Raw genomic sequence first — 7,144 nt, 5'->3', positions numbered from 1 at the left:
CCCCCGCCGCGGGCCCGGCCTGCTCCCCGCGGCTCTCGGCAGGCTGCGGCCGCGCTCGGCCCCGCTTTCACGCGTGCCAAGTAAAGGCGCGGTGGGGGGGGAAGCGCCGCTGGGTGTGAGTGGTCCCCGTTGATCTTCGCCCTCCAGGCTGCCTCTGCCCGGGCGGACGCGCAGTCGTTACCGGCGAGGACTGGGGCGCTGTGAGCGTTAGGAGCGTGGCAGGTAGGGCGAGCTCCGCCAGGAGGAGGGCCTGGGGCTGTCTCCTGCGGGGCTGGCTCTCACGGGGCATGTTTTCTGGAATTAACCCCCTTCCTCAGTCGGTCTCTCTGCGTTTGTGCGCTCTTCCCCAAATATGCTCCATCTTTACAGTTGTTAAGGGGCTTGAGGACACGTTTCAGCTGTCGTGCATTACACTTGCTTGAATATATAGGCTGTGAAACTGTACACCGTGTTTTCAATCATAATCCACACCCTTCCCAAATTCTGTGGAAATAATACAAAATATAATTGAGCAAGCACAGAGGTGTGGGGGTTGATACACTATTTTTAGGACCTCACACTAATGTGTTGCTATAAATATAGCATAACTTCTGTAGATGTCACCTTTTGCAACTTACAGGCTCATCCCAAAAGACTGGCAACTCAATAAGGGGTCAAAAAAGTCAGTATTTACTGCCATTTAAGTTTCATATGTGATGCTAAAGCCTTACCCTTTGCACTGTCCTCTCATTTGTTTGGAATGTTTTTTGGCATATGAAATCATAATCTGTCAGTGCTGAAGCTTAATCCCTCAAAGTGCTCCTTTGCAAAGGCGTTGTATCTAAAAGGAGGTGAATGGGAGTAAGTTTACTGCAACAAAATTTATATGCACATAAATATACACACCATCTGCAAACAATTTAATCTCCAGACATTGTTGTGAGCTATATCTGTTTCTGTAACAATTTATTTCTGAACAGCAGTTTTCATCATGAGAGGTTTGTACCAACAGCAGTTACAGGCTATATGCAGGGAAGATAAGTTACTTTCTGTTACACTAGTGTGCTCCAAAGACAAGTTTTTTTCACAATAGCAGTTGATACGGTGAGACATCCAATTAATTCATATCCTTGAACTGTAAGCAGCAGTGGTTTAGACTGTTCTTGCCCATAATAAGAGCTACCTTATTTAGCTTTAAAGAAGAGCAAAATAATGATTCATGATAAACTTACTTATGAAAGCTCAGTGACATTTTATCCTGAGGAATCATTTGAGAGAATTTTAAATAAGGCGTCAAAGAAGTTTAGTCTTTTAAAATCCACTTGCCTGCCAACAAATCTCCAGTTTTGACAGAGTATCCTCTCTTCCTGAAGGCTGATGCAGAATTCATTATCAAGTGATGGCCACGATAAATATGGTAGGAAATACAAGTAGAAATATATGTACTTTTTAGCTATACTATAATTGGGGAAAAAATGATAAAGTWGCTTTAATTACTACAGGATTGAGATTTCATCCCTACCACTCTTTCAGACATTTTAATGCCATCTTTACAACATGAATAATAATTGGTGAGCATCAGGAAAAAAAAAATCTTATGGAATCTTGGAACATAGCCAGGAGACCTGTACATTTTGCAGTATGTTGCATTTATATTTCAGGCACCTGAAAAAAAGTGAGAAAAAAAATTAGAGATCTTGCAAGCTTTGAAAAAACAGCATCAGAGATGACTGAATTCAAGGGGAAAAATAAATACCTTATGTCTTACATTTCTACATATAGTTAAGCAGCCAGTACTAAAAGAGTACCCATATTAATCCTACAGATAACATTTCAAGATGGAATTGATCTAGAGTAGTGGTTGAGCACTGACACAGGTTTCCCAAGAGATTATATAGTCTCCATCCTTGGAGATTTTTAGAGCCTGCCTGGACAAAGCCCTGCACAACCTGATCCAACTGTGAAGTTGGCCCTGCTTTGAGCAGGAGACCAAACTAGATGGCCTCCAGAGGATCCCTTTCAACACACTTTTTTCTATGATTATGTGAATATATGATCTGTGCCAGATGGCTCCATGGCTAATCCTATGACAAAATTAGTATGTTGAACCTCACAGATTTCCTCTGGTGAGCAAGATCAGCACCCTACATGGTGCCACTCTGCAAGTGTTACTTTCTTAAGACCTCAGTTCAGGAAAGTATTTAAACATACTCTTAACATTCAGCTCTTGCAGCTGCTAAACTGATATCCCCATGTAGCAATAATTTTCTGAATCTGTCTAAGATGTTGAGTAATCGTAGCTGTAGACAGACTTTTTCTCTGCCAGAGTCAGCAATGAGTTGGCAAATTTATAAAAATGAAGCAAAACAAAGTTGTAGACAGTATTTTCAAATCGTTGTTTATTATACTGATGTCACTCACTCTGGCCAAGAAAACAGGAAGTCTGCAACTCAGTGTGTTCATGTTGTTAAGAGGACACTGTAACATTAAAATCCATAGGCCAGTAAAACTAGGTCCTTGTCTTCTGTGATAGTTCAAATTAATGACGCTAAATCTCAGATCAGTTTATGCTATTAGTCTATTTATGCAAAAATGAGACATAGAAAATGAAAATAATCTAGCTACCTTCACTTCCTTTGATAGTAAATTGCTGAAACTTTGTTTTACAGTGATCATTGCTGTTGTTTCCGAATCACTGAAATCTAGCCAATTGAATTCTTTCATATGGTATGAACAAAAAACACTTACTATGCAGGCAGAAAGAATTACTTACCAGTGCAAATGGACCTGGATTAATATCAGTGATACAAAGTTCTGCAGAAATATGTTGGCTATTTTGAAGTGTTGTGTTTCTGTTTATAATAAGCTCTCAAATGGCTGTATCATTCTGCCATCTCATGAAGAAATGAAACTGAGAATTACACTACAGAGCAGTAAAATAAAACAAAAAGTTAATTAAAAAATTAACATGTTAAAAAAGTGTTAATTACAAAAGTAATATTTTTGCTTGGCATCACTTTCTTCTGACCAGAAATTATATATGTACCACTGGTAAAGTAATAGTCAAGAAAATCATTTTAGAGTATCTCATAGAATATGTTACAGGTGGTTGCTGTGCTAGAAACTTGCTAACTATTTGTCACTACAGGGGAAGCAGTATCTAAGGCACAGCAGAGATCAGCTCATGTTTCCTGAATTAAAATGTATTCTACTGCTTTTGAACACTAAAATAAAGATTTTAATTTTGAGCAATTTGAGAGTGCTTCAATAATATTAGACCAGATTTCCCTGCAAAAAAAAAAAAAAAAAAAAAAGCCTTAGCTTACCACATATTTGAGGTTTTGAAGGAAGGAAAGTAAAAACAGTGGACTGAATCCTCTGGTTTGATAATGCCTCAAAGTGACAAGAAACAAGCACTGGAGAACTTTAATGTATGAGAGAATTCTCAGTTTGCAGGTTGATAGCCACCTTCTCTGCAACCCAGCTAYATCCTCATCTTTCAATGGCAGTTTGTGAGAATAATCTGGTGATAAGCAAAACACCATTATTTGTAGAGATGGGCAGGCAGAAGGCTCATAAGTTAAATCACCTGCCTTCCAGAAGTCCTGCTGTTGACAAGGCAGCTTGCCAAGCTCTAAAATGGCTGAGATTCCCTGGTTCCCATTGGGTTTAGGAAATGGCTGGGTGTAGGCACCCAGGCGGGGCAGGTGCCAAGCTAGCCATATAGATATGACACAACCATTCTAATTATTTCTGGAAGCTAATCAAAGTGGCAATGGGATTCATGCATGCAACTGCAATAGTTACCACTGACCCTCTCCACTAAGTGAGGAGTTATCAACATGAGGTAAACATTCTCAGTGGTATCCAGAATGAGTTATTAGGRTGTATTGCATCAAACCCACCTCAGTGGTTATCTGCCAAGATCAAATAATAAAGAGTAGAAATATATTCTGTTTCTCTATATTTATTTATATGTCTCTAAACTACCCCCACTTTTCACGGAGAATAGGTCCCAGCAATTTTGTTGCTTTATCATTTCCCAATATAGTTTTCAGAGGCCAAATCAATTTGCAGGTTTGCCCCTATTTCACCTTTAGTAATCCTGATTTTACACCCTCAAATCCTGGGTGATTCCTGCCCTGTTTCATGTAATAGTGCAAAAGCTGGTTAAATTTTTTCAGCTTTCTATTGATACCCTAGGAAGAGTTTCAGTCTGTGGAAAAAATAATGAAAAGGAGTATTATTGATGAAGACAAATCCACAAGGGGCCATAATTGTGAAAGACCTACTTAGCATTTAGTGGCAGTATTCAAAGGATGATAATAGGGTGCTTGTTCTCAGCAAATGAACACAATTGTTTTTGACTACATACATTCCTTGGCAGGTTTGCATCTTCACTTTCCATGGGAGGAAGACRATGAAGAAATTTCTGGGATACTGAAAAAACAAAGAAAAGAAAGAATGTGTACAAGCCAAATGGGCTTTTTAGACAGTCAGCTGCAGAAAGCTGTAGGCCATAGAAAGGCCATAGCTGGCCTTAATACAGGTGAAATTCCAGGAAGAGGCTATCCTTGCCAGTGCTACAAAGACAGTGTATTTGTCTAGGTTTCTGAACAACTTCTCTAGCATCAGGTCATCCAAAAAACATACTTTCCTGTAACGCCAGATGCGAATACCCCTTTCGATTTTCATTAAAAAAGTAGGCTTGATATATCTGGTGGAGTATAAATCATATGGAAGCAACCATTATTATTTTTCCTCTTTCATTTATGCAAACACTGAACAGTTAAAAATTAGATATGGATACCATCAGATCCTTTTGATAAGGACATGAACTGAATCAGTGCATTTCCTGAAAACACTGGCATGTATCTTTTCCCAGCTAGCCTCACACTCAGCTGTACCAAAGAGCGCTACAGCACAAAGTAACGAACATCTGCACTGATCAGGAGACATATGTTCTTCCTCATCTGAATGCAAATATCTGCTTAATGTTCTGGAAAATTTCCAAGCTTTCTGCTTTTATACTCTAAAAGAAAATTTCTTCCTGAGCCTGAATTAATGATCATATGAGTTGTATTAACAGGAGGAAGAAGCCAGGAGTAACACACAGCGTGTCTTTTTCTTCAGACTGATTGGTTCTATTTATCTCACTGTGAGCAGAGTTAAAATTTGAGTAAGCAAGTGTGTAAACTAAGTGTATATCATGCTTTGTTTCATAATAACCATTCACTTATTTTTACAGTTCTTCCCATTCAACTTCCATACTCTAATCCCACTGCTTTACTCAAAAGTGTTTTGAGAGGTTGCTAGGCCTAAGATGGGGGATGCTAAGGAATTCAATTTAATATTACATCATTTCTTCATTTAGGTCATACTGACATACTGTCACTTTGTTTCGAGCAGAACCACACTGCCCCTTTTTGAAAGTACGGGTTCTGTTCAGCCTGCACTCTGGAAATCAGAGGGGGCTGGACTAACCCTGACTTCTCTCAGATGTTACGGAGCAGTCTGATTTAGGAACGGCAGGAGGGGAATACTGCTCACCAGCTGAGGGGCAGGGTCTGGCTGCGGCAATGGGCAGAGCCTTCCAGATCACCCCTGCTGCTGAACTCAGAGCTCAGGAAGGGCAGGAGTCAGGGACACTTGCCTCAACCAGCAAGGTCACAACTCGGAGCTCAGCATCCAAGAAATCATTCTGAGTCTTGCCTGAGAGATCTTTCTGTCTGACACCCCAATCCATGTGGAATGGGAGCCCTTGCTACTCCAAGAGGAACGCTTCCCCCTCATTCATGATGGGGACGTATCCACTCGTGGCCTGACGCAACATGCCCCTGTTTCTGCCCCATTTCAAGAACTGTCAGGAAACAGCTTTCAGCTAGTGACTCCTTTACCTACTGTTTTAAAGCATGAACAGTTGATGGATTCACTTTTAGGCTCCAGAGCCAACCACTATGCCAAATGACTTGGGAGTTGCATAGATGATGTTTAGGGAAGCCAGGTGAGGAACGATAACAAGTTAATCTTAAGCAAATATGTGACAATCATCCTATTGTCTTACTTGAGCCCTGAAGCTTTTTCTCCTTCTCAAGCCAGCAGAAGAATCCAGTTGACTTTAATGGAAAAGGACCAAGCCCTTACTGCCAAGGATAAACAGAGGATTTTTTTGTGTGTTCTTATATTAACTACAAGCTAATCCCCACACTGCATTTCTGTGATTCTGTTACACGGCATAGAACTATCTAAAAGAAGCATTTTCTTCCATCTTCCATTTGTGAGGAACAGATGTGCACACAAACACACCTTTGTTAAAAAGTTTGTGAAACAAAAGCATGCAGTGTACCTGCAGGAACTTTCAGTAGCTGATGGTTTAGGACATTCGTCATACTCTCCTGTGTGGGGATATTCATTTTCCCCTCCACATCAGAAAATAAAAGTGGGATTCATCAGACCAAATGTGGATATCTACAGTTAAGGCTGAGAGAACAGTAGCATAAATATGTCTCGCCCTGAAAATGTCTGTGTTGACCAAAGAGGGAGCCTAGGTCTGTTGTCTGAGATGGCAGTGAAATTAATTCCACTCTCTATTCTGAAATGTGGTAATTACAATCCCATAGTTACTATTTATGAATTTCAGATGTTACAGAGATCCCTCAGAAAAGCTGTAGAGAGGTTTTGGCAGTTCTAAGCGCACTTTGTTAAAACTCTACACCAAACACAAGGAAGCCTCATTTAATTTCCATGTTATTTAATTTTGTGGGTTTTTTTCTCTTTGGAAACTACTTATCCAAATCTAGTACAAATGATTTATCTCTAGTGCAATTGAAGAGTCACTGCAAATAGTACTGAAGAACAATTTCATATCTTTGAAATAATTCCTTAGTGCCAAATTACAGACATTGAGTGTTTCTTAGGGATGCTACTGCTATGCAAATTCTTCAGTGACACAACTTATTTCAAATTACCAAAACTGAATATTATTCTATACTAACACATGACTGATATACATGTTTCTTTCAAGAACTGACAAAGTCTAAATTTGCTTTATTATTCAGTTCTGATTGGGAGAAATATTGTTTAAACAACATAAATAGATTCCTAGGCTCTCATCCCTCCTCCTTCCCCAAAATAATAAAATAACATGTGACATTTGTTACAAACT

The sequence above is a fragment of the Apteryx rowi genome, unplaced genomic scaffold (genome assembly GCF_003343035.1).
Source record: "Apteryx rowi isolate R43461 unplaced genomic scaffold, aptRow1 scaffold_722, whole genome shotgun sequence".
NCBI lineage: Eukaryota > Metazoa > Chordata > Aves > Apterygiformes > Apterygidae > Apteryx > Apteryx rowi.
Note: the sequence above shows the minus strand (reverse complement) of the source record.